Source organism: Bombyx mandarina, chromosome A1 (assembly GCF_030267445.1).
Source record: "Bombyx mandarina strain Sakado chromosome A1, ASM3026744v2".
NCBI classification, from domain to species: domain Eukaryota; kingdom Metazoa; phylum Arthropoda; class Insecta; order Lepidoptera; family Bombycidae; genus Bombyx; species Bombyx mandarina.
Window position 1 is genome coordinate 20,886,821 of NC_143234.1, and position 10,661 is coordinate 20,897,481.

The following is a 10,661-nucleotide window of genomic DNA, read 5'->3' on the forward strand; positions in this document are numbered from 1 at the left end:
CCTGATCTCGACGACACCTATACTAAATTCTTAAAAACTCCTTCAAGCTTTAAATACGATACAGCCATTTTTGAACATAATGATAGTATAATAAAAAGCCAACACAAAACTATCGTAATACCTGCATCCCTTGATTTAGATGAGTCAATTCCCTATGTTCAAGAAATCTTATTAAATTCACCAGATTCAGAATCATTCACGAATTCAGAGAAAACCTTACTTTTCTACAAAAACCTTTTACTTAATGATAAAAACTATTACTTTCTATTTATAAAGGTACATCACTTTGATAATTGCACCTACAGTGACATTTTTGAGTCATTAAAAGCCCTTAGAAACCATTTAATATCCATGAATGAAACTATCGATAAAATAAGCATTACTGACTTCAAGAACCCGTTCGATAAACATATTTATATAAAAATCTACAACATACTTGCTCACTTATTCCATAATACCGGTATCCAAATACACATTTATAGTAATAAAATATACTATCCTTGCCCTACCGAAGTCCAAAAAATTCTCCGCGAAAATCATGACTTACCTGTCGCCGGACACCTCGGTTCTAGTAGAATGTTCAACAAAATCCGGGAACAATTCTATTGGAAGAACATGCGTAGTGAAATAGAAAATTATGTTAAAAACTGTAATCAATGTCAAACTAATAAAGCGCTTAGGAAAATTAACCGTGCACCAATGCAGATAACAACCACCTCAACAGCTCCCTTCGAAAGATTGTCCCTAGATATAGTTGGTCCTCTCCCCGAATCCGGTACAGCAAAAATTAAATACATCCTTACCCTTCAAGACGATCTCACCAAGTATTCTGTAGCTTATCCCATTCGCAGTACTACCGCTGAAGAAACCAGCGATTGTCTGATTCACTTTATTTCCTTATTTGGCATTCCCAAAACCATCTTAACACGTTAACTGCCAAGGTATATTTTCTAAATCCTCCTAATTTAATTTCTTGAATTTGATTTCAAATGGTTAATAATGAATAATTACGTATAGAAAAGAGTTCCCTTTTCTTTATTTTAGTAAAAAAAAGAAAATAAAAAAACTGTCAGGCACCGGTCCCTGACGTGGCGCGAATGATACAAATTGTAGTCCCTGCGCCATGTCAAGCATTATGTCAGGCACGTAGGTGTAAATCCACGAGTTTGAGCGCGCTTCCTTCTGCATTTTGGCGGGAAATAACCGTCAGCGTCCGCCGCCTTCGGCTAACATCGGTCAAGTGTCGTGTGCACTGTGCAGTGTCATATCGTATCGCAGTTTACTCCGTTGCTCCGTTACCCCGCCCACCCGCACTGATGTTTTGACTTTTGAGTTATAATTTCGAATCCCATGCATTTTAGTTGCATTAGAGTTACGGAAGCAGCGGGTTTGCGTAAAAATAATTGTAGACGATATTGTCGAATATGGATGATTTTGATTTGTCCTTATCAGATTTGCAACAAATTGATGAATTAGAAAAGCAGTTAACTCAAGGTAATCTTGAGTTATTAGATGTTCAGAGTAATGGTGAAGTAAGTGTTGAAGAAGAAGAGACTTTGCGTTTGCGTATCAACAGGAAGAGAAGATATATAATTGAAAGTGGAGACGAAGATGAAAGCACTAATCAGCAGGTTAGATTACCAATAATTGCAAATAAAACTGATTTGTGGTACGAACCGTCGCGTAACCAAAGGCGAATTGTTCCATTTACTGAGTGCCCTGGTTTGAGACCTTACAGTCTGAGAAGTTTGATGGCTTATTCAAAACCAGAATCATTTTATGCTTTGTTAGTCCCGAACACTGTTTTTGAAAATATAGCTATAGAAACCAATCGCTATGCCGAACAAATTATTACAAAGCTAAATTCAAGAAAACAAATAAAAAAAGGATCTCGATTACTTGGCTGGACAAAGACAAATACGGAAGAGATCAAAAGATTTTTTGGTCTGATTTTGTGGATGGGAATTGTCAAGTTACCAAAGCTAGCTGATTATTGGTCAACTGATCCCTTGATTTGTCAAAATTTCCCGCGTACAATTATGGCTCGTAATAGATTTGAGATTATGTTACGAATGGTGCATTTTACTAATAACGAAGATCAACCTCCTGGCGACCGTTTGTTTAAAATTCGTAGTTTGCTTGATGCTTTGAATCTCAACTTTGCTGCACATTACTACCCTCAGGAAAGCCTCTGCATTGATGAGTCTTTAGTGCCATTTCGAGGGCGAGTAATTTTTCGACAATATATTAAATTAAAAAGGCACAAATACGGTATTAAACTATTTAAAATATGTACCAATCCAGGATATACATTAAAGGTTCAAGTTTACTCTGGTAAACGTGATGAAACTGAATATGTAACACCTAGCAATATCGTCATGTCTCTTATGACCAGCTACCTTAAACGAGGTCACACGCTCTATACCGACAACTGGTACACCAGTGTAGATTTAGGCAGAAAGCTCTTAGAAGAAGATACTCACCTCGTTGGTACGTTGCGCAAAAACAAAAGACATTTGCCTAAGGACGTTATGACAGGAAGCCTAAAAAAGGGAGAATTTCGAGCAAAAGAGAACGAAGACGGTATGACATGCATGAAGTGGAAAGATAAACGAGACGTTTATTTACTCTCGACAAAACATTCAATTGGATTTTCAAGAACACTGAAAAGAGGCAAGGAAATAATAAAACCTAAAATTGTGACCGATTACAATAATGCTAAAGCAGCAGTAGACCTATCGGATCAAATGATCGCCTACTCAACACCGCTACGAAAGTCAGTAAAATGGCACAGAAAACTGGCTGTGGAGTTACTACTAAATACAGCTTTGCTCAATTCCTACATAATGTACAAAGAAACTACTAAGTCTAAGATGGGGATAGTAGACTACAGAAAGATTTTGTGCAAATATCTAACAGAATCGGGCAAAGAAAACAACGAACCAGAGCTGCGATTTACAAGAAATACAAGAAAAAAGCATACATTAACAAGAAAAGAAGGGACTGTGAGAAAATCTCGGAAATATTGCTCTAGATGCTATAAAATAAATGCACAGACAGTTGACAGAATATATGCAAGAAAAAAGACCAAACAAGTTGTAACTTACTGCCCTCAATGCCCAAATGAACCTCATTTTTGTCTTCAATGTTATAATATTGAACATAAATAATAATTTTGAATATCTCTATTGTTCGTTAAACAATGATTCGCCAAAAATATGTGATTACCTCAGTAAATATTAAAGTTTTTAAAATTTCATTGTGTTTTAATTCACCCCTATCATAAAAATACATGATAACTTTTTTTCTAGATATAAAAATAAGAGGCCATGTTGAATATGTCTTGCTTGGGGCCACGTCAGTCATTTCTAATAGAAAAGAACACTGTAAACGTGCTAGACGGCACACTGCGATCATTTAAGTTTGATGCTTCGATGTCAGTCACCGGTAGCTGACATGGCCTGAACAGTTAGTGAGTCTGTCAGGCACCGGTGACTGACATGGCAGCTAACGTGTTAACCGACCAGGGTTCAAATTTTACTTCTGAAATGTTTAAAGAAACATGCAAATTCTTAAAAATTAAACAGCTCTGGTCGTCTCCCTATCACCCACAGACGCAAGGTGCATTAGAAAGGAGCCACTCTACATTGAAAGAGTATTTGAAATCCTACGTATCCGACAACCAGGACAACTGGCCAAGATATGTATATACAGCCATGTTGGCATATAATACTGCAACCCATTCAACAACAAATTATACGCCTTACGAGTTAATTTTCGGTCACAAACCCGTTCTTCCAAACTCCATTTATGAACCAGCTCCAAATGCAACTTACCCTGATTATATTCGAATGCTGCAACATCGCCTTAAAGTCACTAGAGAACAAGCTACTAAACATACACTGAAATCTAAAGAGTCTTCCAAGGCCCGCTACGACGCCCACACTCGCCCAGTAACTTATCATGTTGGCGACTACGTTTATTTGAAAAATCACCTCAGAATGCGCAAGGCTCTTTCACCTATCTGGAAGGGTCCTTATAAAGTAATTAAATTAAATGGTAGGAATAGTTTAACCTTATTAATAAATAGGCGTCATGTAATTCATCACTATGATGAAATAAAACTAGCACGCCGATGTAATGCATGAAATTATTATTATATATGTTTAATAAGTGCTTAATAGATAACTATATTTAATACATAACTATAGTAAGATACGTATATTAAGATTTAGTATAGTTATTATTCCCTTACAGTTCCTTGTCTTCATCACACGAAACATTCATTGAACCCTCAATGAATACATCTGGTATATACTTTGACCCTATCGGGTCACTCAAAATAATAGACGGACATCTTAGTGTAATAGTTCCTGTAGATATTTCTTACATACAACCACACATTATAAATCTGAACGGTGTGATAGGCAGCTCAAAATTTCTGTGTAGGCAAAGTGCTCTCTACTCCAATGTCGAATGTTTAAACTTACACCAGCCGTTATCAATAAGATATAATGACATAGTTCGCGACTTTGAATCAATATCAATGAACAACAGCTAAACAGTGCAATTGATACTCTAATTCATGCACAACAAAACTCCACACTACTTTCGGACAATCTACTTCAAAGGTCAAAACTTAACGAAATATTGAACGTTCTAGAGAGCAGTTTGTTAACGCTATCGTTTAAATTACAAGATATTATTAACGCAATTATGTTCAGCAAGTCAAATATTTTATATCCGTCCAGAACTTGTAGACAATTATAGATTTTTGGCTGATTATCACCAATTCCCCATAAGTTTGTCATTAGATAATATTTATACACTAATGAATGTATCTGAAATCGCTACTTATTATAATAACAATAAAATTGTATTTGTTCTAAAAGTACCACTTGTCGATTCAAAAGATTATCACTTATACCATAGTATTCCATATCCAGTCATTATTTCTAACAAAACATACGCAACTATCATTCCATCAACTAAATATATCGCCATCACTAGAAATAGAAATCATTATTGTAAGTTGAATAGTTTAATTAGTTGTAAGGTAATATATAATTTAAACTACATTTGTGAAAACATAGATGCCTATTCCAGTTCTAGATCCCCGATCTGCGAATCGGAAATTATTTCTAAAGCCTTAAACTCTGTACCTAATGTTTGTAAAACTAATTTTCTTGGAGGTCATTTAGATATTTTGCAACCACTGTCCAATAATAGGTGGGTCTTTGTAATTACAGAACCTTATAAACTCTCCATAGATTGTCAAGACCAACCCAGTACAGAGATAATAATAGTAGGTACAGGCATCATTAACCTTCCCATACATTGTGTAGCATTTTATAAAGATTCAAGGTTAATACCAAAATATTCAAAGATAATAAAATTTCAACCAATTATTGTAAATTTCAACCTTTTAAACGACTCTTGCTGTAATTCTGTAACTCTATACAAAACTAAATTGCCTTTATTAAATTTATCTAACTTTAACCTTATTCTATCACCTCCCAACAACATACACAGATAAATAATATTATAAAAAGTTTAGATACGATTAATGAAAAACCGCATATTGTTCTATACGGCGAATATTATTCATATACAACCATAATTATTTCTATTATAGTTATTATTTTTATTTTAGCTCTTTTTTATAATGTTGTAAAATCGGGTACGTGTCACCGTCTTTTAAAATTCAAAACTAAATTAAATATTGAAAAAATCGAAGAATTATCGGAAGTCGCCGCCGTTTCCCCTAGTGTGCCAAAACTCCGTACATCTTTTTCCTAAACTTAACCCTTTTGGGGTAAGTTTACTCTCGGCCCCGGGGCTGTTATAAATGGTTCCCGTATACAATAGTGCTAAGGAACCCCATTACAAATCACAAAGTCAGCAGTTTGATCATCTCTTTATATTTACTCGTATAATTTAAATCAGTTTGAAACCATCATCCGCGCGCGTGACACTTGCCCTAAATTGAGCCCAATTTATTGTAATTTAATTAAATAAATCTATTCTTTCTTAATTTCATTTTTTAAAAAGGCCTTCGGCCAAATCCCTATAACAGAACCACAGACAAGATCGCACAGTCACAAAATTATTTTATTTCTAAACACTGCGCCACGTACACGCTAGATGGCGTTAATTTAAAAAAAAAATTATTTAATTTTTCTAGCGTTACAAGGCAAGTTTCGATTTTTAAGGCAAATTGGCTAACACTCTCTTGCGGGTTTTGCTTGCTATCACTAAGTTCCGTTAGTAAGTGAGAATAAAGCTTTCTCTCGCAAAATTGTTTTTTTAAAAATTCTTTTAATTGTTTCCAGTTTTGAATTTTTTTTATTGAACAGGCAACCTCCGCTCTACCACGTAATTGACTTAGTATGTACTTAAATTATATATGACGTTGTAGTTCCGTAGCGAGCTCGTAGGCGTTATCGCAGCTCATTATCAATGAATTTAATGTTTCTCGTGTACCATCATAGGGGTTAATGAATTTGAACAATATATTTAAATCCATTTCGAAGATAGGCTTTATGACACGTGGGGATAGAATCGGTGATTTTTCTTCGTTAGGTTGAGCAGGTAATTCCACGTGTAAATTCAGTTCGTTTTTGCTAGTCATTTTTCGTAGTCGACTTTAATGGAATGAGTTCGACGAAAACAGTTTGTTTAGACTAGTGCGGTGTTTTGTTTAGACTCACTGTATGAGGGCCACAGCGAGGGATGCGATAAGCATATCGGTGCGTTGCGGTGCGGTGCGTTGATAACACAGCTTTCGAAGACTGATTATTTTATTTTGTTATATATTTAATTAATTGTTTTATTTTCTGGTTTATTTGACACTTCACAATTAGTTTGTTTTTTCACAATACTTATTTTCACTTTTTTATTTTATTTCTTATTTTCCACTTTACACATTCACTTATTTTAGACGTGGAGATGTTTCCGAGGGATATTTATATCCCCTTGAGCTGCCACCAAATGCTATACGGGACTTTGAAAAACTCTATTTAAAAAAAAGATTTTATTCACTTTGAAGATACAAAAATTCTACTTAGAAAGAATGTAGCTTATTGTAACGACGCAGAGTGACTGACATCGAGCCAACGGGGCTCTAGTAAGTATATGTTAGACTGGAAAGTGTTGATAGACGCACTTTTCGATCTTAGGTAAATTAATTAATATACTAGGTGATATTATAACATTACAGTAGACCTCACAAAATACTGGAAAGGAACGATAGAGTATTCAAACTGTTGATAAAAGGGAAACCAGTTTCTGTAACAATGGAATGAATAAAACCTGCCTATATACTCACGGATACCGCAGATCCTGGAAGATTTTAAATGGATTTTGGATTTTAGATTTAATTTGCCACGTGCTCGCAGAGCTCATCAAAAACGGAATCGGATTAATTTTAAAGCATACTACGATATGGAAAAAAGGACACAACTAACAAGCACTCAGCCCCTAAGCCCGATTTATGAATCTTTAAACGACGACAGGATATCGCCTTACTGCCTCGCTGTGAAAGTCCTATTCCATGTTCATCCCATACACAATTACACAGTTTGCAGACTCCTCAGAAATCTTCTAGTTTTACGTTCCCGGACAAAAGAACCTACACTCGGGTGCAATGAAATCGCACATCTGTACATTTTTTGAAAAATATTATTTACTTCTTTTTATTTAAAAAATACATATATTTTTTAACATAAGATTAAAGGATAGTTCAATACCTATTCATTGATACCACATAAGACATGATAAGTTTACCTGCCTGCTGAAACAAAACGACAACAGCAAACTCCAAAAATTGCTCCCTCAACTCACTGCAGTTTGCAAGTTGCAACTGCAGGTATAAAAAGGCATGTTTTGTGTAAAACGTCATCAGTTGCAAGCCAACGCTTAACCTGATAAGACCTCTAGTGACTCCAATTGCATTTGTCTGAAAAAGATGGATACTACTCCGGAAAAAGCCGCTCAAGTCGTCGCTCTAATTGAAGCGGGCCAGAGCCCGAGCACTCTGGTGCTTGTAGCTCGACAAAGCGGGCCAGAGCCCGAGCACTCTGGTGCTTGTAGCTCGACAACTGAATATCAGCCGATATTCAGTTCGTCGTGTGTACCAGCGCTATCGGGAGACTGGTGGCTTTGAAAGGCGACGAGGATCTGGTCGAGCAAGAGCTACAACACAGCGCGACAACAGATTTCTTGTAACGACAGCGTTGCGAAATCGTCGTTTGACTGCCGTTGAACTTGCACAGCAACTTCAACAGGTGCGTGAAGTGGTAGTCAGCAGGTGGACAGTCAGAAGGAGACTTGCCGAAGGTGGTTTGACTGCGCATAGGCCAGCAAATGGCCCTAAATTGACGCCAGCTCACCGCCGGGCTCTTTTTCGATTTGCACAAGAACACGTCAACTGGACAGCCGACCAGTGGAAAGCAGTCCTGTTCTCAGACGAGTCCAGAATGTGTCTTCATGATAATGATGGACGTGGAAGGGTCTACAGAAGGCGCTCAGAGCGATTTTCCCAATGTTGCATCACAGAACGTGTAGCATACGGCGGTGGTTCGTGTATGTTCTGGGGAGGTATCTCACTCGAACGAAAAACAGAGCTTGCCTTCATCGTTGGGGCCAATATTAGGCGGCAAACAAGAGGTCTAACATCTCAACGATACATAGAGGAAGTTCTACAAGAACATGTCGTACCATTTGGCCGTTTAATTGGAAGTAACTTCCTTTTTATGCATGACAATGCAAGGCCTCATACCGCTGCGATAGTGAGACAATACTTACAAGAAGTAAATGTACCCGTGATGGAGTGGCCAGCTCGGAGCCCGGACCTTAATCCGATTGAACACTTGTGGGACGAATTAAAAAGAAAAATTAGAGGTCGAAATAGTGCTCCAGCTAATCTCCAGAAGCTACAAAATGCGCTCAAAGAGGAATGGGATGCCATGCCACAAGACTCGATGGGGAATCGGTGTGAAGCTGTAATTCGGGCAAGAGGGGGCAATACTTGTTACTAATAAATGATTTTTCAGTATTTTTTGTGTTTTTTTTTTATTAATCCCCAAATTTTAAACGGTTTAGTTGACTAATAATTTTGTAATAAAGATTAAATTGTTGTTGTATTTTATTTTCCTCAAGAAAGTAACCTTATCTCCACTTATATGGTATCATTGAATAGGTATTGAACTAACCTTTAACCCTATGTTAAAAAATATATGTATTTTTTTAAATTAAAAGAAGTAAATAATATTTTTCAAAAAATGTACAGATGTGCGATTTCATTGCACCTGAGTGTAGTTTCACTGATTGTATTTCCGACACAAATTTCGCTGAGACCAGTTCCAATCCTTCAAGAGTTCCTTATACTAATCGTTCAAATACCCCAATTTATCGAGCATCTTCGCCCCTAATCACTCCCAGTATTGACAGTATTCAATCGCCAGATTCAAGTTATGCGCGAAATAGTCCAGTATCAGATATTTCTACAGATTCTCCTGTATTAAGAAGAGAATTTAATGATAAATTAAGAAAATACCAAAAACGAAAATCCGCTGAAATTATATCTTTAACAAAAACTATAACAAAAATTAAAAAAGAGAAGGAAATGTATCGCAAAAGATTATTTAGATTAGAAAAAATTATAAAGACCAGCCCGAATATTAAATTGCCTACGATCAAGATTAGAAATAATATTAGTCCAGAAAAACAAAAAATACGCAATATAGTAAAAGCATTTTATGAAGAAGATGCGAATAGTAAGCAGTGTCTAGGAAAACAAGACTGTAACACAAAAACTATATTTAACTGACTCACTTAAGGATCTCCATCGAAAATATCTAGACCCTGGAAACCCGGCTATTAGTTATGTAGCATTCACCCCTTTTGGATTGTACAACCTAGCTTACAGTCTCGTGACACATGCTTGTGCAAACAGCATGCTTAAATGGACTTATTAGTTTTATCTTTGACAAATCTATATATATAAAAATGAAACCCGTTTTCCGTTGTCACGACATAACATGAAAACGGCTTGACCGATTTGGCTAATTTTGGTCTTGAATTATTTGTGGAAGTCCAGAGAAGGTTTAAAAGGTATAAAAATATGAAAATTCTCGGAATTAAATAAAAATAACAATTTTGTTTTCCCTTTGACGTGTCCCCCGTCGGACGGATTCCTTTTGTTTGTTTTAAGTTTATTCTTCATAAAAGTTTAGGTCTTTTATTTATCGATTGAGGCACTACGAAGTCTGCCGGGTCAGCTAGCAATAAGATAATTAAAGAAAATTCCACCTCAGAAGTTCTTCGTAATTTTTTTTATTGCCCTTGGTGAGTGGTTACCTTTGGCCATGGACTTCAGCAATGCCAGGGGCAGAGACAAGCCGCTGCCTACCATTATTCACTACCATAATTTCACTTGTAGGGAGGGTAAACTCGAATGTTTGCAACGTAGATGTGATAAATGTAAATTTAAGATAATTTCGTATAAAGAATTTGATAATTCTAATAGTGATACCTATTATGTTTGGGAAAAAAGTACTAAAACACATGTCAGAGACAATTAAGAAAAAACTGCCAATATTGTGAAGAAATTTCAGAAAGTGGTGAAACCTCTATAAATCATTAAACAATTCGAAAAATAA